Source organism: Macaca nemestrina, chromosome 2, assembly GCF_043159975.1.
Source record: "Macaca nemestrina isolate mMacNem1 chromosome 2, mMacNem.hap1, whole genome shotgun sequence".
Taxonomy (NCBI): domain Eukaryota; kingdom Metazoa; phylum Chordata; class Mammalia; order Primates; family Cercopithecidae; genus Macaca; species Macaca nemestrina.
In genome coordinates this window covers 128,466,232-128,487,522 of record NC_092126.1, presented here as the reverse complement: position 1 = coordinate 128,487,522, position 21,291 = coordinate 128,466,232, and the positions used below count along the sequence as shown (strand labels likewise).

The window sequence follows — 21,291 nt, the reverse complement described above, 5'->3', positions numbered from 1 at the left end:
TTCATGCATGGTTTGGCTCTCTGTCTGTTACTGGTGTATAAGAATGCTTGTGATTTTTGCACATTGATTTTGTATCCTGAGACTTTGCTGAAGTTGCTTATCAGCTTAAGGAGATTTTGGGCTGAGACAATGAGTTTTTCTAAATATACAATCATGTCATCTGCAAACAGGGACAATTTGACTTCTTCTTTTCCTAACTGAATACACTAGATTTCTTTCTCTTGCCTGATTGCCCTAGCCAGAACTTCCAACACTGTGTTGAATAGGAGTGGTGAGAGAGGGCATCCCTGTCTCGTGCCAGTTTTCAAAGGGAATGCTTCCAGTTTTTGCCCATTCAGTATGATATTGACTGTGGGTTTGTCATACATAGCTCTTAATTATTTTGAGATACGTTCCATCAATACCGAATTTATTGAGAGTTTTTTAGCATGAAGGGCTGTTGAATTTTGTCAAAGGCCTTTTCTGCATCTATTGAGATAATCATGTGGTTTTTGTCTTTGGTTCTGTTTATATGCTGGATTATGTTTATTGATTTGTGTATGTTGAACCAGACTTGCATCCCAGGGATGAAGCCCACTTGATCATGGTAGATAAGCTTTTTGATGTGCTGCTGGATTCGGTTCGCCAGTATTTTGTTGAGGATTTTTGCATCGATGTTCATCAAGGATATTGGTCTAAAATTCTCTTTTTTGGTTGTATCTCTGTCAGGCTTTAGTATCAGGATGATGTTGGCCTTGTGAAATGAGTTAGGGAGGATTCCCTCTTTTTCTGTTGATTGGAATAGTTTCAGAAGGAATGGTATCAACTCCTCCTTGTACCTCTGGTAGAATTCAGCTATGAATCTGTCTGGCCCTGGACTTTTTTTGGTTGGTAGGCTATTAATTATTGCCTCAATTTCAGAGCCTGCTATTGGTCTATTCAGGGATTCAGCTTCTTCCTGGTTTAGTCTTGGGAGAGTGTAAGTGTCCACTCTCAATTATCCATTTCTTCTAGGTTTTCTAGTTTATTTGTGTAGAGGTGTTTATAGTATTCTCTGATGGTAGTTTGTATTTCTGTGGGGTCGGTGGTGATATCCCCTTTATCATTTTTTATTGAGTCTATTTGATTCTTCTCTCTTTTCTTCTTTATTAGTCTTGCTAGCGGTCTATCAACTTTGTTGATCTTTTCAAAAAACCAGCTCCTGAATTCATTGATTTTTTGGAGGGTTTTTTGGTGTCTCTATCTCCTTCAGTTCTGCTCTGATCTTAGTTATTTCTTGCCTTCTGCTAGCTTTTGAATGTGTTTGCTCTTGCTTCTCTAGTTCTTTTAATTGTGATGTTAGGGTGTCAGTTTTAGATCTTTCCTGCTTTCTCTTGTGGGCATTTAGTGCTATAAATTTCCCTCTACACACTGCTTTAAATGTGTCCCAGAGATTCTGATACATTGTGTCTTCATTCTCCTTGGTTTCAAAGAACATCTTTATTTCTGCCTTCATTTCGTTATGTACCCAGTAGTCATTCAGGAGCAGGTTGTTCAGTTTCCATGTAGTTGAGGGGTTTTGATTGAGTTTCTTAGTCCTGAGTTCTAGTTTGATTGCACTGTGGTCTGAGAGACAGTTTGTTATGATTTCTGTTCTTTTACATTTGCTGAGGAGTGCTTTACTTCCAACTATGTGGTCAATTTTGGAATAAGTGAGATGTGGTGCTGAGAAGGATGTAAATTAATCTTGATTTCACTATCGAACAGACCAAAAATTCACTAAGATATTTCATTTTTTTCTTAAAGTGATGATTTCAAGCCTCCTAAATATTTATACAGCCTTTTCTTCTTAGGGAGAAAGAGAGAGGGCTAACTTTGGTCACTGTTGTCAGCTTATAGTTTTAACATACTCCTTAAAATATTTCATACTTGAAAATTAAATTCTTCTTTAAAATATCGCTATAATAAAGTATGTTCTGGAAAAAAAATCAGTCTCAGCACTTCCTCTTGCAAGCTGTGCTGTCAGAGGCAATATTCTTAAACTCTCTGAACCTTAGTTTCTTCATCTGTAATTCAAGAATAGCTCTGTTCCCAATTTTAATAGGTTTCTAGAAGGATTAAGTAAGAGAACTCAAATCAATACTGGTAAAAGCCCTGGCACATAATAAAGGCTTAGTAAACCATTGTAGTCATTATCATTTTGTCCAAATTCAGTTTACTTATAATCTGTATGTCTGTGGACAAATCACTGTGCCCTCATGTGTGTCAGTTTCCTCATTTGAGACATAGGAATAATGATACCTAACCACAGTGTTGTTGTAAACATTAAACGAGATTACTACATGTAAAACACCTAGCACCACACTTGATGTGCCAAAAGTATTTAACAAATGCTAGCTGATGTTATTTTTAAGACTGACAGGTGTTCTTTTTACTTTGGTCTCTTAAGTTATTCATTCATTTGAAAACACATGTCAGGAACCTCCAATATGAAAGAAAGCACTTGATGTAAATTCTTCATGCATTTGGCCACCCTAAAATCACAGTGCCTTAAACGTATGATGTTACCGCTTTCTGCTCGTAGGACAGCATCCCAGGAGAAAGCAGAGTCCAGGAAGCAGATGTCTGGAAGCAAATCCTGAACTCATCAAGTCCCATAGTCCCTTTATCTATGGACCTTCTGCCAACATCTTCTGTAAGGTACGTTCTTTTACCCATGGTCGAGTACCACTGTGCACCATCCTAGCTACTAAGGACAGAGTGATAAACTAACAGGCATGATCTCTGCCCTCATGGAGGTTCTAGGTAAGAGAAAGGACTCCCCTTTTCTTGGAGTGCAGAGGCTGAAAGTTAAGGGGTATATTCAGCAGAGGTCCGACAGGTGAGTGAAAATGACATGTTTAAAGAACTGATAGAAAGTAAGTATGGTGAAACTTGACAGGAGAGACAGGTGAAGAGATTGGAGGGGTAAATGTAGGTTCCGTACGCAGGGTCTTCAAAGCAAAGGACATTGAGAACCCATTGCAAGGTTTTGAGCAGAAGGTGGCATAATCAAATTTGGGTTTTAGAAAGACTATTCTGGCTGCCTTGCGGGGAAGAAAAAAAAGTATGTATGGAGTGGGATAGAGGAGGCATACTTAAGTTTTCTTATGTCTGGTGGCACAATAATTGCTCCATCATCTGGGGTTGAACCCAAGGGAAGTTGGGGAGGTTCCTACCTGAGCAGGAGAATATAATGTCAAATATGGCCATCACTTACTCACATTGAGAAATACGAGGTATGGTACTCAGTAGATATTACATGTGTTTTCTGTGGTGGGCCAACAGTCCCCACCTCCTGCTAGTCACACTCATATAATCCACTGTTCTTGAGGGTGGACTGGATCTACTGACTTCCTTCTAGTGAGCAGAATACAGCAAACATAATGAGATGTCGCTTCCACACTTATGTTAAAAAAAGACTGTGGCTTCCACCTTGTGGCATTCTCTCTGTTGCTGTCACTTACTTGGTCTGATGAAGCTCTCTATGGAGAGGCCCACATAGCAAGGAATTGAGGGCATCCTCCAGTGATCAGCCAGTGACTACTGAAGGTTTCAGTCCAACAACCTATGAGGAACTGAATCCTTCCAGCAATCAATGACTGGGTCAGGAAATGGATCCAGCCCCAGTTGAGAGGACTATGGCTCTAGCTGGCACCTTCCCTGTAGCCTGGGCAAGACCCTGAAACTGGATCCAGGTAAGCTGTGCCTGGCTTCCTGACCCACAGAAACTGAGAGATAAGAAATATGTGTTGTTTTAGGATGCTAAGTTTTAGGGTAATTTGTTGCACAGCAACATAGAACTAAGACACATTATATTCTGATATCACAGAAAGCAAGAGAGGTACAGTATTGAGAAAAGGAAGTGACTAGCATTGTCAAATGTGGCAGGGAGATCGAAGATTACCCAGGATCATAAGGAACGAGAAAGCATTGAGTCTGACAAGTAGGCAGGTAGCACGATTTGCAAGGAAGCAGTGAGAGTACGCTGGGTGGGCTGGCGTAGAAAAGGTAGGAGGCAAGTCATCCATGGGTTTATGTTTAGATCTTATGTGATGCAACCCAATTTAAAGCACCATTACTGCTGCAGGTGGAAGTATGATCTTGTGAGGATGAATAATGTGATCTGTTTTGCTTTCTATTTCTTGTTCAAATTCTTGCTTCAATCTTATGATCCTGAGCTTCTAAAAACTCTCCAAAAGGCATCTATTAATGAATTTAGCATCTGGCTTTGCAGTGCTGATCCAACTTCTTCATTCTGTTTCTCTGGATTCTGTTCCCAGTGATACACTTCCTGTGCCCCCGAAGTGTGTCTTTTCTACACATGATCTGGTGTCTTTGCAGCCAACTTGGGAACAACGTGGAAAATCTATCCATGGTGACCTGGGAGTGTGAAGTCTTGGTAGAGAATCAAGTTCAAGTTGCTTGAATTTTTACCTAGGAAAAATTTAATGGACTGTCACATGATACCCCAGGTATCTCCCCTCTCTCTAGCCTTAACTGTTCCCATTTAGCTCAGAGCAGGGGATTTGGAGACAACACTTAACTGATGTGTGGCTTTGAGGAAATGACTTTACCTTTCTGAGCATCAGTTTCCTCTACTGCAAAATGTTGGTAGTAATATATCTTTCTCTTGGGGTTGTTTTGAGGAGAATGAAAGGAGCTGACATGTATAAGTAGCTGAGCAAGAGCTTAGCACAAACCCTTTTCTGAACCCCTTGCTGCCATGATACAGCAGCTAACCTCGAGTTTGCTTACCTGTATGGCCAACTCAGAAGCATTCTAGAGGCTGCCAGGCCAGCTGCCTGAAACATGTCATAAACAGCCGGGGAGGCAATTTGCTTTCAAAGAGAAACAGACAGAAGGAGTCAAAACAAGACTGTGAGCAGTGGGTCTACCCCCGAGCCAGGACAAATTTGGCACTTGGCAGTAGCAACAGCAAGATGTGCACCGCCCAGAGAGTATGCCTCTGCAGGACCTCACAAGTTCAGGACCGTCCTGAAACCTGTATTCTTCACATGCTTGTAGAAAAGATCTGTCAGGGTTACCCACGGTACCTGGACTGACCTATTTTTAAAACTAGAGTAGCTTGGAATTACCTTGCTGTAATTTGTTTTTTTTTTTTTTAATGCCATAAAGGCCTACACCTCCTTCTGTCAACAGAGTTTGTTTTCTCTCTTTCATTCTCTCTTGAGAGGTGTGGAACAGATGCAAGGGCTGCCTGAGAAAAGTATGTGGGACACTAAACAGCTGTCGCCAGCACTTCACGGCACTAAAACTCAAAAAATGACTTGATGCTGGCTGCTGGCATATGAGTTGCCACGCAGGAGTCTTCCCTAGGATACTTATTTTTGTGTTTTCTTTCTTAGAGATAGTTATTTAGTTCCTGGAACATAGATCCTGGCCTCCTACCCTGGATTATAATGTGGCTGGCTCCATTTCATTGCTGAGTTTGCAGGTACCTAACTGATTGCCTCTTCAGAGAGGTTCTCCCTGTTAGTCCTATCTAAGCTCTTATTCCAATCCCCTTCATGGTTACTTGCTCTCTCAATAACCTGTTATATTGTTGTCTTAGTACTATCTGACATCATTTGTTTATACTTATAGCAGTAAGTTGTCCATTGCTCCCCCTAGAATATAGCTCAGTGTAGGCAGCAATTTCATCCAACCCACTTGTCTCTATATCCTCACCTACCCTATGGTGAAGGAATGATTATTATTATCTCCATTTTACAGATGAGGAAACTCAGGCTCAAATAAATCAGATAGGTTTCCCAAGTTCATAGAACTAGTGAGTGGTAGAACCAGGATTAAGATCAGGAAATATGGCTGCACTGTCCTGTATAGTAGCCACTAGCCACATATGACTACTGAGCACTTGAACTGTAGCTAGTCCAAATTGAGATGTGATATATACTGGATTCAGTATGGAATACATACTGGATTTTGAAGACTCAGTATAAGAAATTTTTAAAAATATCTCATTAATTTTTATATTAAATGATGAAATGATAATTTTTTATATACTGAATTAAACAGAATATTAAGATTAATCTCAATTATTTCTTTTTACTTTCTAAAATGTGGTTACTAGAAGTCTTAAAATTACATATGTGGCTCAAGTTGTATTTCCACTGGACAGCATTGGTCTGTACCTTTAATCACTTCACAGAGTATGACCTGAAATGTCAGTAGACCTGAAATAGTGTCTCTATTAGTGCTAATGGTAACAGTAAAATTCAGACAGTCATCCAATTTTGAATTCCCTTTTCTGCCTTCTAAAGTTCACCTGTTAAAAAATAAAAGCAGTTGTTCTTTAACCCACATACATTAGGTATCTACTCTAGGCAGACCACTGTGCAAGGTGCTTCTTAATGCAGTTAGAACCCGAATTAATCAGGAAGGGACAGAAACCTAACCTGAACTACCTTTAGTAAAAGAATAAAATGGGATGCTTAATTGAAAGAGTCTTGGGGTAGCTCATATATTTCAAGGATGAGCTGAATGAACAATACCAGAGATGGGACTCATAATCCACTCTCTCCCTCTCTCAGTTCTACCTCTTTCTGAGTGTTGGCTCCATTTCCTTATGTCACCTTTTTCCCATGGCCAGAGTCAGGATTGATGGCAGCTTCCAGGCTCACCTCTTCCCAGTTTCATCACCAGAGTCAAAGGGGTACCTCTGGTGTCAACTTCAGCCAGGACTCACATTGGCCTATGTTGATCACGTGTTGTCTCTTGGGCCAATCCTCCATGGGGCATGATGACTGGCCCAGTTGGGTCACATCCTCACCCATGTAAACAGGGGTGTGTTAAACTGATAGGCAACTCCCATTAAAACCAAAGTATTGAAGTCAGGGAAAGAATATTTCCCAACTCAAAGGGGATTCTTTCTTGATGAGAGGAGATAGGCTGAATATACAGAATGATGGATTCTCAAAGTCTTTCCTGATGTCATTGTCTTCTTTGTGGGAATGAATTTGAGAAATTATGAAAGTCTTGGTTAAAAGTAAAAATAAAGACATCAGTGCTCAGGCTCCTAAGATATTAGAGAAATTCATTAGAAAAAATACAAAGAGCATAGAAGTCCTTTTGTTGAGGGCATACAGAAATAGATAAGCATCTCAAGCATGAAGATCCCTGTAAAGGTGCCTGCCTTGGCTGGCAGCGGTAGGTCAAACCTGTAATCCCAGCATTTTGAGAGGCCAAGGCGGAAGGACTGCTTGAGGCCAGGAGTTAAAGACCAGCCTGGGCAACATAGTGAGACTTCCTCTCTACAAAAAAAATAAAAACATTAGCCAGGCATGGTGGCAGGCACCTGTAGTTCCAGCTAATCGGGCTGAGGTGGAAAGGTGGCTTGAACTCAGAAGGTTGAGGCTGAAGTCAGCCACGATCACCTCATTTCACTACAGGAAGGAAAGGGAAGAAAACACATACTAGCCTAAGTGACAGAGCGAGACCCTGTTTCTAAAAAAGAAAGCGCCTGGATGCCTTTATCCGTTATGACTGTGTTCAAGACGGCAACTACTAAATGCAAATAACGGAACAATGAATGTACTTGACTTCTTATCATTGTTGGAATATTGCTGCTAACAATTTATTAAGTATTAATAGTGCAGAACATAGTATTAAGAACAGTTCTGGTCTAGTAGATGAACAATCTTATATAGGTAATATTTTCTGTTGAACAACGTGCCCCTGAAAAATCCCTTTAGAGGAACTAAAAACTCCCACTCACAGTCAAAATGTCTCCCTTTTTCTCAGAAAGGAGACTTGTTGGTTTTTGTAGAAGAAAAAGTGGTTCTTCCTCCTTCTGGATTCAAATCCCCCATTTTCAGCCTTTGATGTAAAGCTGTCAGCCTTATTGTCATCTAATCACCAACTCCAACGTCCAGGAGCTTATCTTTCCTTTTTTACTTAGTCGTGGGAGTGACGTTTGGACACATTTTATTAAAACTGAGAAAAAGCGGGCTTCAGAACTTGAAATATAATTCAGGTTGAATATGCAGCCACTAAAGAGATATTGGAATAATTTATAAGCCAATCCATCCACGCCTGGGGAACCCAATGGGTATCTTGAAATACATTTATATCTACATCTACGTGAGCTTCATAGAGATATTTTTAAAAGTGTGTGCTCATATTCATTATCTTTTTCTTTATTTCTGGAAGATATAGTATGAGTTTACCCTCTTATTTTCTTTCTGGTTGGCTACTCAGTCGCACAAAGACCAAGATGTGAAACTCTAACTTTTCAGTCCAGATGATAAGGTCTTGTCTAAACTGGAGGGGCAGAAAGAGCTGCTCTTTTGCTGTGCATGCCTGAAGCATTATAAAAATAAGAGTCAGGTTTCTTGTCTGGAAAGATCTCATTTGTGGGGGAAAAGGGCAGGGAGGGGAGTTGTCTTAGGAGGTAACGTGGGGCTGCTGTGCATTGTACCTAATCATCATCTTTGCAGGGGTCTCTGAGTCCATATTTCCACTACCTCACCTTCTCTGTGCTTCCTGGAAGCCAAGGACAGGTGGGCACAAGAGATAGCCTTTATAGAAATAGGGTGAAATGAGTTTCCTTTAGAAGTGTGCTGTGGTCAGAGAAAACTTGGGAGTTTTGTTTGTATCAGTACTCATTACAGTTTTTCTGGGTGATTTGTGACCAATGAATGCTTTATACAAATCATTAAAAATTAGTTATCTAACGTATGTAACATCTTTGGAATGAAGATCAATAGATACATTTTTTAAAGTGGGGGATGGTGGTTGGGAGATGTGTTTTCCTCCCTGCAAACTTTCATGTTTAATTGAATCTGTAAATTAAACTTTTTTACCCTTCTCATTTTAAATCCTGGCTAACTGGTACCTGGGCTTTCTGGCACAAGATGCGAATCTACATGTCTAGCTTTGCAGGTAGTGGTGACTCATTGTTATAACCGAATGGGAGCGAAGAAAAAACACACAAAAAAGTTCTCCATCTTACTGAAGAACACAGAATGTCATTTTTGGAACAGTCAGCAATTTCTAGTTAAACACTGCCAGGTTTATCTTAAAGGGACCACTACATAATCTTGTTTGTGTTCATTTATAATTTTTGTATCTGAGGTTATTTCAGATGATAAGGAATGGAATTGATTGTTCATACAAATAGCTGACTGTCCCTTGTAATTATTTGTTTGCCTGCATAAGATGACATCTATGATGCCAATGGTCGTAAGAGAGGAATACCCACTTCACAATATTCCTTGAACCATTCACTTTAATTTTGGACACTGAAAGAAACCAGAGCTGTTAGCAATAAAATTATCTGTTAAACTTTCTCTGTTCTATTTCAGATGTTTTTCCTATGCTATCAGATATAAGAGAAGGTTTTTCTAAGATGTGCCCCATAACTATGCCTTGATGTTCTGGAAATCTGGAAAATGAATAATGTACTTGTCTTTATCCAGAACTGAAAGAAGAAATAATTTGGTATTAAATGACTAAGACTTTTCTTCTAATAATAAGCACTGAGCCATGTGGATCTCAGTTATCAGTAACTCCCAAATTATAGGGCAGGCAGTTCAGGATTCAGAGTTCCCCATATTCCCACCTCATGGCCTTTGCACATGCTGTTCCCTCTTACCTACAACTCCCTCCCCACTCTCATTTCTTCGAACATCTCCTACTCATCACTTCTCAATTTAATATCACTTCCCTGACATTGACTAGTCCTCACAGCATACTATAATTTTTCTTATGAAAATTTATAATTCATTAATAAGCTAAGTATTTATAGGAGAAAACTGCTTTCTCTTCATTCTGGATTCACATCCCCCATTTTCAGCCTCATGATATAAAGCTGTCAGCCTTTTTGTCATCTTATCACCACCTCCAATATCCAAGAGCTTATCTTTCCTTTGTCACTTCATTGGGATTACTACTGGGACAGTCACTATTCATTGGGACAGTTGAATATTGGGATAGTCACTATTAAGCAGAGGTAGCTACAGTGCCAAGTACTGTGCCTCACACATAGTAGGTACTCTATAAAAATTTTATTGATGGAATGAATCAATTCACTGATGTTCCATTTAGTTCTGGGGCGAAGGATCTCAAGCTTAGGAATAACTTGGGAGTAGATCCAAGCTAGATCCCAGACACCCCTTAGAGGTCAAATTGTCCATCCTTTTCCTCCAGACAAGGTTGTAGCTCATCTTGTGATTATTCAAAACTTCCAACTCACAATCCAGGCTTTGATAGCTTCTACCAAGAGTACCATCTCTGCCCAACACTGCTTCCAATGCAAGCTCTGAAAACTGTCAGCATATATTGGTGCCTAAGGGAACCATCTTCAAGATGGCCTCCAATAACCCTCACCTCCTCTCAGTTACTCCTTTGTACATTTCCCTCCCAATGATTTAAGGCTGGTCTATGCTGACTTCTGAATCTATTACATGACTTCATGGCTAGGTAATAAAAGAAGGAATTGCAGCTCCTGCCTCAGTCTCTTAGATAAGCAGCTTTGCCAACATCTAGTCACTATGCTGAAAGACACATGAGCAGCCCTGTGGAAAGTCCCATGTGGAAAGAAACTGAGGCTTCCACCAGCACCATCTTGCAGCCATGTGAGCAAGCCACCTAGGAAGTGGATCCTCCAGCCCCAGAGTTACCTAAGAACACTAAGCTCATAGTTTCATTGACCCAGGTAGAAATAGAAATACAATGGAGATGGTTTCAGATGCTTCGTATCTTGTCAATATCCTCTTCAGAAGATAGAAAGGCAATAAAGTTATTTTTGCTCATCATATGTTGGTAGAGAAATCATACGATGAATATTCATTACAACCAGAATGATGCAATAAATTTCCTATTCCCTCTCTATTCATTTAAAACCAGCTTCTTGGGTTAATTATAGGTTCAAATGCTTTAATCCATTCAGCAAGCTTTTCTTTATATGTTTCACAATTATTTTCTAATACTCAGAACACTTCAGTCAAAAATGGCCCTATAAATTCTTTTTCACTTGGCAAATAGACTCTATATTGTCTTTCAAGAGAAATTTACGTTTTCTCAAACTTCAGTCACCTAAACTACAGGCCAGACACAGCCACAGACAGAGGAATAAACGTGATCTTTGTGAACGCCAACACAAAGTACCTTATTCCATTAAAAATGGTGGAAGGTGGGTCTTATCTACTTTTGGCATGAAAAATATTGGGTGTTGTATGGATGCCTCATGCACTGTGCATTTGGTCCCATTTTGTATTACTAAACACTTCTGCCTTCTTTTTATTTTCATTTTTCATTCTTTCTCGCAAGAAGTCTTATTTTCCTTTCTATCCTTTAGGCTTGCCTTGGCAGGGAACACCTGTTTATTTGTCAAGGATGTCCTGGCCAGCCTGTCCTCCTAGAGACCCCACATTATGCCCCATGCTTCAGGGTCAGTAGTCATTTGATTTGTTCCTTTTATAGTTGTATCTTTATTTTCTTATTATAATAATACCTGCTTATTATAAAGATAAATAACAAACAATACAGAAAGATATAAGGCAGAAAAAAATCACTTCTATTCCTTATGGTTAATAGTTTGAGTTTAGGTTTTTATGGTGTTAGAAATAAATTTTCGGTGCTGCAAAAGAAATAGCACTCGAACATAAATTTAATTTCTCAGCAAGGCAATTTTACTTCTATAAAAGGGTGGGTCTCGCAGATTGAGCAATGGTGAGAGCACACCTGAACAAGGGAGGGGAAGGGGTTCTTATCCTAATGCAGCTAATCTCTACTGCTGTGTCTTTCACCTATTGGCTAGGGTTGGACCACACAATCTAAGCTAATTCCGACTGGCTGTTTTAAAGACAGCATGGGTACGAGCCAGAGAGGTGGGGTGAGTAGTTTGGCAGGAAGGACAGTTACAGAACAGGTGACTAAAGGTGACTCAGGTCAGAGCAGGTGACTAGGGCTGACTCAGGACAGAGCAGGTGACTGGGGGGACTCAGAATGGAGGTAGGTGATAGAGGCTAGGAGGGGGTTGTTTACTGAAACTAGGGGCAAGGAGATGTAAAGAATGAGGAAGTTAAACTTTAAAATGAAGAACAAAGAACAGGGGAGCTGAACATACTGATACATTGGTTCTTTGGAGAGGGTCTCAGAACTGATCGTACTTAACAATCTATGGGCTAAAACCTTTGAAGAGGAATTTATTATATCCTACAATGTTGTTTTTTTCTTTTGTGAGTATTTATTTATGTATAAAGAAACTGTTTCCATAAATGGAATCATTTAATCATATTCTGTAACTTACACATCTTTCAGCAATATATTGGGGACATATTCACGTAATAGCAACGTCATACTTTATTGCCTTATTTAGGTGCTAGACAAGTTCTCAAAAGAGCACCATGAGACAGTTACTATTAATGGTCCCATTTTATAAATGAAGCAATTGAGTCTTAGAGAACTTAAGTGACTTGCCTGATGCCACAAAACTCACAGGAGGGAGCTGGAATTCAGCCTCCAGATGTAAGGGTCTAAATTCTTAGCTGCTACACATGTCAGTGTTTAGAAATGCAGCTCTTGCTCTTGAGAGTAGTACATACCACTAATGCCCTTCACATGTGCCATGTACCTTCACTGGCCCTCTGCTCTAGACCCTTGACTTGTTTCCCTTTCCTCTCCTGTGTACCCCTCCAATTTACTGTTCCTTTTGTCTACTTTCCCAAGCTTGTTACATTTTTGCTTTATTTGTTCACTCTGAATAGCATTTCCCTTCTCTCGGGGTGTGTTTTGATCTTAATGATCTGGTGTTAGGCTGGTTTTGACAATGACGGGGAGAAGTTAAGGACTTTATACAATTTGGGAATCCTATTCAAGACTCCTACAAACCCTATTATCTTAGGAATCAGTAGATTTAATGAATAATGTTTCCTTTTTTCCCTCCTACTCTAATTTTGATTCTGCTCATTCCTAACCCAGGTCACTGTCTCCTCCTGAACTTTTACTAACAATGCCTTGGGTGTGTCCATGAAGCTCTTAAATCCTCTTCCCAAGAAAGAGAAGGAAGAAAAGCATCATTATGTGTGGGCTAGAGTGTGTCAGGGGGGATGGTAGGGGAACCGGGGGCACAAAGAGGTGAACCCACTGGGCTTGGTTTAAGGACTAGGAAGCCAGGGTAACGGCCCTCCTAAATCTGTACTGTGTCATGATCCAAGGGCACTCCCAGCCTCAACCCAGTTGTTTGGCCTATGAGAACACTGTCTGAGAATGAAACCTAAACCCTCAAAGAAAAGGCAGGACTTAAGGCCTCATTGCTGGCACACAGCAGTGTGCAGTTTTCCTCCTGTGGGAAGCAACAGACCATCACAGCAACCACAAGATGTTGGAAATGGTGGCTTCGCAACTGGCTTGGTGGCAGAGAGTTTCAGGCTCCTCACAGTGCACCCTCTTTTTTTTATAAGTGGCAGTTAGGCTGCAGCAGGCTGCAGCCTCTGAACCATCACATCTCAGATGGATTCCATTTCTGGGAGTTACCAAATGGTCCTTATAGAGTAGCATTAATCACACAGCAGTCAGAGTTGACTATTTTTTCACTGTAGCTGTAAAGATAAAGGTATTGAGCAGGAGGAGATGATCATAAGTAGCTACTAGGTATGGCATTGAATGTTAGCGACAGTTGACCAATAGTGGCTGCCCAAAGTAATGTGTATATATAAGGATTCTGCAGTCACTTCCAGACTCAAAGGGAAACAGCTCCATAATCAACTAGTAATGTCTGCAATAGCCATGGGTAGAGTATGGCAGCATGTGTGTGTCATGTATTTGTCATAAGAATAGGTTATGGAATGGTAAAGATCTTTCCAGGGTGTCTGGAACATTAAAACTTTACAGTAAATGGGAATTATGCAGACATATCACCAAGGGTTATAGCACCATAAAATATTACTGGGGCCAAGGGAAAAACAAGTATGTTGATAATCCTATTGCTAAATGTAATAGTGATTTTGAAGATGCCTTTTTCTTTTCTTGATACTGACTGGTTTTACTATTTGTGCCTTAAGTTTTAGGAAGTGTCCTGCCATTAACAGAAGTTGAGGCTAGGCTCCAAACTCCTACCTTGACAAACATGTTCTGTGTTATAAAACCTGGTATGCAATAACATGGCTCACATACTCACTACAGGTGAAGATGTGAAGATCCACTTTATTTTAGTTGTTCGCCCTTTGGGCAAATTGTGTAAGGGCCCTGAGGCTCAGTTTTCTCATTAATTAAATGAGCATATTTAATTTACAGGATTGTCATGAGATGACATTTAGATAATCTAATCTTCATGAAAAAGCTGCAGAGATACTATTCTACGGTATTAACATTTTCATAATTGTTATTCTATTTATGCATATAACTTCTGAATTTACTTGGGCTAGAGGAACAACTGAAAACAAATGTCCAGACCTGGAAATAACAATAGTGGTAGGAGTTACCACTTACTCATTTACTAAGGCCCACTCAGGACTGGGAACTAGATTAGTTCCTACCTTATCATTTAAGGGCAGGGTTGTCAGGAAAAATACAGGATGTCCAGTTAGTTTTAATTTTAATTTCAGATAAATAATCATTGGGACATATTTATATTTTTAAAACTATTTGTCATTTATTTGAAAATCAAACTCAACTAGGCATCCTTTTAAAAATAAAAACAACAACAACGAAGCAGTAGCTATAATCTAGTATAATCTAGGACTTATGAGAGTAATTTTTTTTTTTTTTGAGATGGAGTCCTGCTCTGTTGCCCAGGATGGAGTGCAGTGGTACGATCTCGGCTCACTGCAAGCTCCAGTTCCTGGGTTCACACCATTCTCTTGCCTCAGCCTCCCAAGTAGCTGGGACTACAGGTGCCGGTTCACTGCAAGCTCCGGTTCCCAGCTTCACACCATTCTCCTGCCTCAGCCTCCCAAGTAGTTGGGACTACCGGTGCCTGCCACTACCTCTGGCTAATTTTTTCTTTTTGTTTTTTGTTTTTTGTTTTAGTAGAGACGGGGTTTCACCATGTTAGCCAGGATGGTCTCAAAATCCTGACCTCATGATCCGCCCTCCTTGGCCTCCCAAAGTGCTGAGATTACAGGTGTGAGCCACCGTGCCTGGCCGCCTTGTGAGAGTATTAAGAGTTTGTGAACATAAATTACTTAGAAGAGTGACACTCGCGTAGTAAGCATGTTATCAATGTTAGCAATTAGAGAGATGACCCCATATCAAGGTTACAAGGAGAGGCTCTGGAGCCAGACAGCCTGCACCAAATCCCAGCTGGGCCACTTATTAGCCGGGTGACCTAGGGCAGATACTTTACCCCTCCATGCTTGAGTTTCCTCATCTAGAAGATGGGGATAATGACAGTCCCTTCCTCGTAGGGCTGTTGTGAGTGCCACTGAGTTAATATGTGTGAAGGTTTTAGAAAAGCACCCAAGACAGTGAAAGGCTCCAAAAATGATAGCTCTTACAATACTACTGTCATTGCTGTTCTTATCTGTTTAACTGGCTCTAAGATTTGAGTATTTGCGCTTACTGTAATAAAAGAATCCATACCTGCTGTCTGCCAGAAAGGTTTGGGACAACTAGGAAAGTGTTACCTCATCCCCAATTCACAAAGGACATAAATAAGACCATAGAGGCTACTAACTTGCCTAAGGTCACATGGCCAAAGCTGGGGTTCAGATCCCTGACTGTCTGACTCTAAAACTGAATCTCTTTCCACTCCTCTGAGGAGCTGAGATCTATGATCTATGAGCTGGCAATAACACCATCTATTAGATGTGTGAGCATTTCGTAAATTCTGGAAAATGCTATCTGAATATTAGCATAATATTATAGTTCATTATGTTTATTTATAAAAAAGTCAAAATGCTCTAAAGCATTTTATCACCGTTGTTGTTCTTGTTGCCTGAGGTGAACAGAGCAGGGATTATTGTCACCCCTAGGCGGCAGGTGGGGAGTCAGAATCCAGGCAGGTGAAGTGACTTGTTCCGAGTCACCCAGCAGAATAAGGAGGAGCAGGAATGACCAGCATCCTTGGTTTCAAAGTCCATGTTTGTTTTCCGACCTGTGTCATTTCCTTCATTTTAAACACATTCCTCTGTTAGAGCTTCCAGCATGGTCTACTTTGGTTGTTATTAAGTATGTCATCCACATCCAAAGACAGCTCGAGTGTTCTGTCTTAGAAAAGTTCCCCCATGTTGGATTTTTTTCCCAGTTTATCTTCAAAATAATAAAAACAAAGAATTCACAAATCCAGGGGAAGGATTAGCAAAACAAACTTTGCTGTTATTTTTGAGCTATAAGGAGAGCAAGTAAGCACCATAATTATTAGCAAATGTTCTATAGCCTGCATTATCTGATCGTGCTAATTATAAAGCAAAAGCCACTTCACCTCCGATTTTCTTTAGAAATTACAGGTATAGGCCGGGCGCGGTGGCTCACTCCTGTAATCCCAGTACTTTGGGAGGTAGAGGTGGGCGGATCACCTGAGGTCAGGAGTTTGAGACCAGCCTGACCAACATGGAGAAATCCCATCTCTACTAAAAATACAAAACTAGCCGGTCATAGTGGTGCATGCCTGTAATCCCAGCTACTTGGAAGACTGAAGCAGGAGAATCACTTGAACCCGGGAGGCAGAGGCTGTGGTGAGCCAAGATCGTGCCATTGCACTCCAGCCTGGGCAACAAGAGGGAAACTCCATCTCAAAAAATAAAGAAAAGAAAAGAAATCAGAGGTATAATTCCTACCATGTTCTTACAGCATCTTAAATGTTCAATCATGCTCCAAATGGTCATTTCGCAGCTGAACATATTCTGTGAATCTGTTTTTGGATTCCTGAAACTATTGTCCATGCAGTGTGTCTCTAGATCACTATTAATATATTATATGCCCATCCTTAAATTTCTTTTCACTTAAGAAAAAGGTAGTAAGATGTTTATGGAAAAAGCTGATTTTAGAGACTTTAAGAGGAAAGGGCTATGAAAGACCAGGCAGGAGTCCAAGCTGACCTAAGACCAAAGTCTATCAAAGCTGAGCGTCTCCAGCCCGGCAGCATGGCGCTGAGCAGGAAAGGAGTTGACAATCGGTAAATGTCACAGGATAGTTTCTTGCCCTGTGAAATTCTTCCTGCGGGGCAGAGGACGGTGGCGGGGGGGCAGGGCGCGGTGGTGGGAGGCAGCAGAAATTCTCTATCCTCTCTCAGAAACACTTGGAAGGTAATCATAGGCAGTAAATTTTATAACAGAATCAGGAAGGAAAAAAGTGTTAAAATTTGTAGATCAGGGCCCCTTTTTATTGTTTTAAAAAAAAAACTATGTATGCAAGAAAATAAGAGGAAAGAAAGACTGAAAGGATGTATACACAAATGGAAGGGGCGCTCCTTCTGGAAGGCTGGCCAAAATTGCTTTACTTGCAAATAATAGAATGTCAACTGGAACTAGCTTGAGTAGAAATAAAATAAGAGAAAGTACATTCACTTATATAATTTTTTGGCTCATATACAGAGGCTACTAATTTCACATATGACTAGATCCAGGTCTTCTGTCTTTGGGGATCTCTCACTCCTCACCCTTCTTTGTCTCCATCCAGAAAGCTGTTCTCTATTCTTCACCATCGGAAGCTTCAAACTTGTTAATGACATGTCTTCCTGGTTCCAAAAGAAAAGATCATCTTTCAGTAGCTCCAACAAAAGTCCCGGAGGAGAGTCTGGTCCATTGGTCCATGCCTGCATCTGGGTCATCTTCACGAAAACCATATGGATCAAGCAGGATTGCTACGTAATCAGAATTGGTTCCCAAAAGGGAGGAATGCAGGCACATAAAAATCATACATCCTCTACTCTGTGATTTTCATCTGCTTTTTGCTAGACTATTTTAATATAATTTTAATGAACCTATATTATTTTATAAGGTTTAAACATTTTAAAATTTATTTTGAAAGCTACTGTGATGTAGAATAAAGGATCTAGGAGATTCTAAGTGCCCAGGAGATACTATACTTCTAATGCCTACAAATGCCTTTCAAGAAAATGGATACCAGTTTACCTACAGCATAAACCATCAGAGTTTGCCCAAGACAGCCTGCTACCCTGGCTACAGTTAGTGGGAGGGGAGATAATCACCATAATCTAATGAAAATAGCACTGTCCTGTCTACTTGTGTTAACTCATTTAAATTTCTCATAAAATCCATCACTGGTAGGTACCACTGATATACACCTTTTACAGATTAGGAAACTGAGGCCCACAGAGATGAAGCAATCTGCCCAAGGTAAGTATAAGTAAGAGATGATGCTCACGCTCAAATAGAGCTTCTGTCTAGGGGGTTGTTGAAAACAAGATACCAAGGAAAGGACCCAGAATTAAAGGGAACAGTCAAAGGCAAAGGTAGTAAAGACAGGAGAATGAAACTTCTTTGGAGGGGATGTCAAAACACCCAGCCCTCAGAACTGTTATTGTAGCCTGAGGGACAAGGGCCCATTGTTTTAGCGCCTCATGAGCTGTTTTCCTGTCCTGTTCACTTCCCTGTTCCTCTTCATAATACTCCATCATCTGACATAGTGTGGTCTCTTCCTTGCAGCCTGAAAAAGCCCATTACATGAGTGTGACAAGGAACACATGTAGTCCTACATGCCTCTAGTTGGCCTAACTAACTGCCATCAAGTGAGAGAAAGCCAATGAGCCTTTTCATTTCTCTTCCCTTGCTCTCCTGAAGTTTCTTGTTTGAACATCTCTTCTGACACAGATTTCATTCCGCCTGGTATTACCAGGTGGTCAGATGTTTCCTTCTGCCAGACATCATCTTTAGAATAGGACCTGTGCTTAACTCATTCCTGTATGAGTTCAGTTCTCAACACCTACCAGGGGCCTAATAACCTCTTGTGACATAAAACTGAGGTTTCTCTAGGTCCCCAATGGTGATCCCATGGATGACAGATCTCTGCAAGAATGTCTGTCTCTCCAGAGACCAAGAGTTGCCCTCTTCTTCCTTCTTTTCTCCTGGCCTTGACCTTGCCAGATAGTAAAGAATCAGCCTTCTTTTCCATATAGAACTAATTGCACTCCCAACACAGATCCTTTAATATTGTCCTCAGGGGCCAGGCCCCGGTGAAGCTTTATGGCTGCACCACTGGGAATCCGGCCTCCAGAACCACTGACTAGTGGTCCACAAGAGAACTGCCTGGAGGATGCCTTCAGGGCTGGATAGAGGCCACCCACTGGCAAGATCAGATTTTGTACACTCCTTCCAATAAGAAGTAGCCCCCAGCAAGACTGTTCCCTGTTTCTTTAAACTACTGCCTTTTGGCATTGGGACACAGGGACTTTGAAGGGCAGGTTGACATTCAGCTTTTAGAGACTGGTTGTAATTTGTGAGGCCACTGGAGATCTTGGTGGAAGATGCCGAAGAACAAGATGAGACCATTGGCATGGCCATATGGAGAAAGACCTTGATGAATTTCCTTCTGAGGGTTCCTCTGACATCTAGGAATGCAGGAGCATCATTGGGTGTTCACCAAATGTTCTTAGATACTTTTTAAAGCTGTTTATTAAGATCAAAGAAATGGAAGACAAAACACGTCAAATTTCCACCCAATAATTTCTGGCTGCAGCCTTCCTTGCTAATCTTTTCTAACCTTACCCTGCCCTTCACTTATAATACTGCAGGTTCTTCTTTTCATTCCTCAAATATTCTAGTCTTGTTCTCATCACAGGGCCTTTGCACTTGCTGTTTCCTCCTCCTGAGATGCCTTTCATTCTGACCCATTGCATCAAGGAAGTGCCAGCTCATATTTCACCTTCTCAGAGATGCCATTCTGGATCACTCAACCTAAAGTAATTCTCTCCCAGCTGCATTCTCCCTCATTATCCTGTTCATAATCCCACCAGCTACAATGATTTTCTCTGTTGGTTTGTTGGCATTATCTGACTTCACTAACATGTAAGTTCCTTAAGAGCAGGATCCTAGTAGCTCGATGTCAATGTCACCATCCATAAGGCTCAGTTACTATGCCATTCTCTCTGCCTCTGGCTGTGGGAAAGATGACTTTCCTCTTTCACAGACAGATCAAGTTAGAGCCTGGATCTTAGTTTGGAGCCTTAGAAGCCTTTTTGATGTAGCATCCCACAAGCTATGATTTTCCAGGGTTATTTCTACTGAGCCTTGAGATTTATTTGTTTGTCATTTGGTGACATTTACAGGAATTCCTTTTGGAGTTTGACCAGCTATAGCATAATGTTGGCTCTGTGTGTCTAACTAAATGATAGCTTCTTGAAATTCATGGAACTGCTCAGATGTCTTGGGCATTCTGTTTTCCAAATTATGTTCCTCAAGTACTAGTTCCTCAGGTATTACTGGGTGTCCCCCATGAAAAACAAAAAGGCAGAGGGGGACATCTGTGCAACAGACATTGTCCCATTAGTCTCTCCTCAACACTCACAGTTCCTGTGCATGATGACTCAAGTCCTCTGTTGGAAGCAACTGCTAGTCTCAGCTTAAAGTTGTTCTTGGGGTGCCAGGCAGGGCAGACTGAAAGTGCCAGTGAGTTAGCACCCCTGGAAGCAGCCCTCGGTTTATGACTGATGAAGGCTGTTAGATACTCGGCATCCTCACTCCTCCCGTAAACACCTCTGAGCGTGTTCTTCCTAGCCATCCCTAGCAAGATTGAGTACCAGCTGTCCACAGAGGTAAAACTTTTTCTTAATATACCCTAGGTCAGTGTCCTGCCCTTTCCAAATTCACTTTCTGTCTCCCCTTATAATACTTCCTACAAATTGACCTCCCAAATAAAACTCCTTCCACTTAAATCTTTATTTCAGGATCAGCTCCTGGCACATTCTAGCGTAAGACAGCATTCTACAGCCAAACATGGCCAAATAAACTTAGAAAGAATCGAGCAAAGTCACATTTTTTTCTTCCTTTTTTTTTTTTTTTTTCTTTTTTCCCCTGCAGGGCCTCTCTGCTTCTCTAATGTGCTAATATGCATTGTGAAATTCCATTTCCTTTATTTGGCCGTGGAGTTCCAGGGGATGGTGTCCTTTTTCACAAGGAAGTGTGCAGAATCAGTGAGCCTTAGAGAAACACATTTTAGGAAGCATTTATTCTGCTCCTCCACCAAAATATATATTTGGGGACAGTTCTGTGGACTTGAAGCTTCATGTTGTCAAAGAAGTAGTTTGAGTGCAATAGCACTACCTCCAGAGCCCTTCACAGCTTCTCTTGGCAAAAATGGCATGTGCAGATCCAAGCTTCTGTTCTGAAAGGAACACAGAACGGATGAGGTTTTCAAAGACCTTTCCTTCCT

The 21,291-nt window shown here is 40.8% G+C and overlaps 1 long non-coding RNA gene across 23 annotated transcripts in view; it reads right to left on the bottom strand.

Moving 5' to 3' along the window:
- The window catches only part of LOC105483454 (uncharacterized), a 379,659-nt gene that overhangs the window by 116,161 nt on the left and 242,207 nt on the right, over positions 1-21,291 (bottom strand). For 2 of the 23 annotated variants that reach the window (XR_011620148.1, XR_011620149.1), the window contains exon 3: positions 1-21,243. This exon is cut by the window's left edge. The exons of the other annotated variants lie outside the window; for them this stretch is intronic. This is a non-coding gene — a long non-coding RNA (uncharacterized lncRNA). The remainder of the gene's footprint in view (positions 21,244-21,291) is intronic. 23 annotated transcript variants of the gene reach the window in all.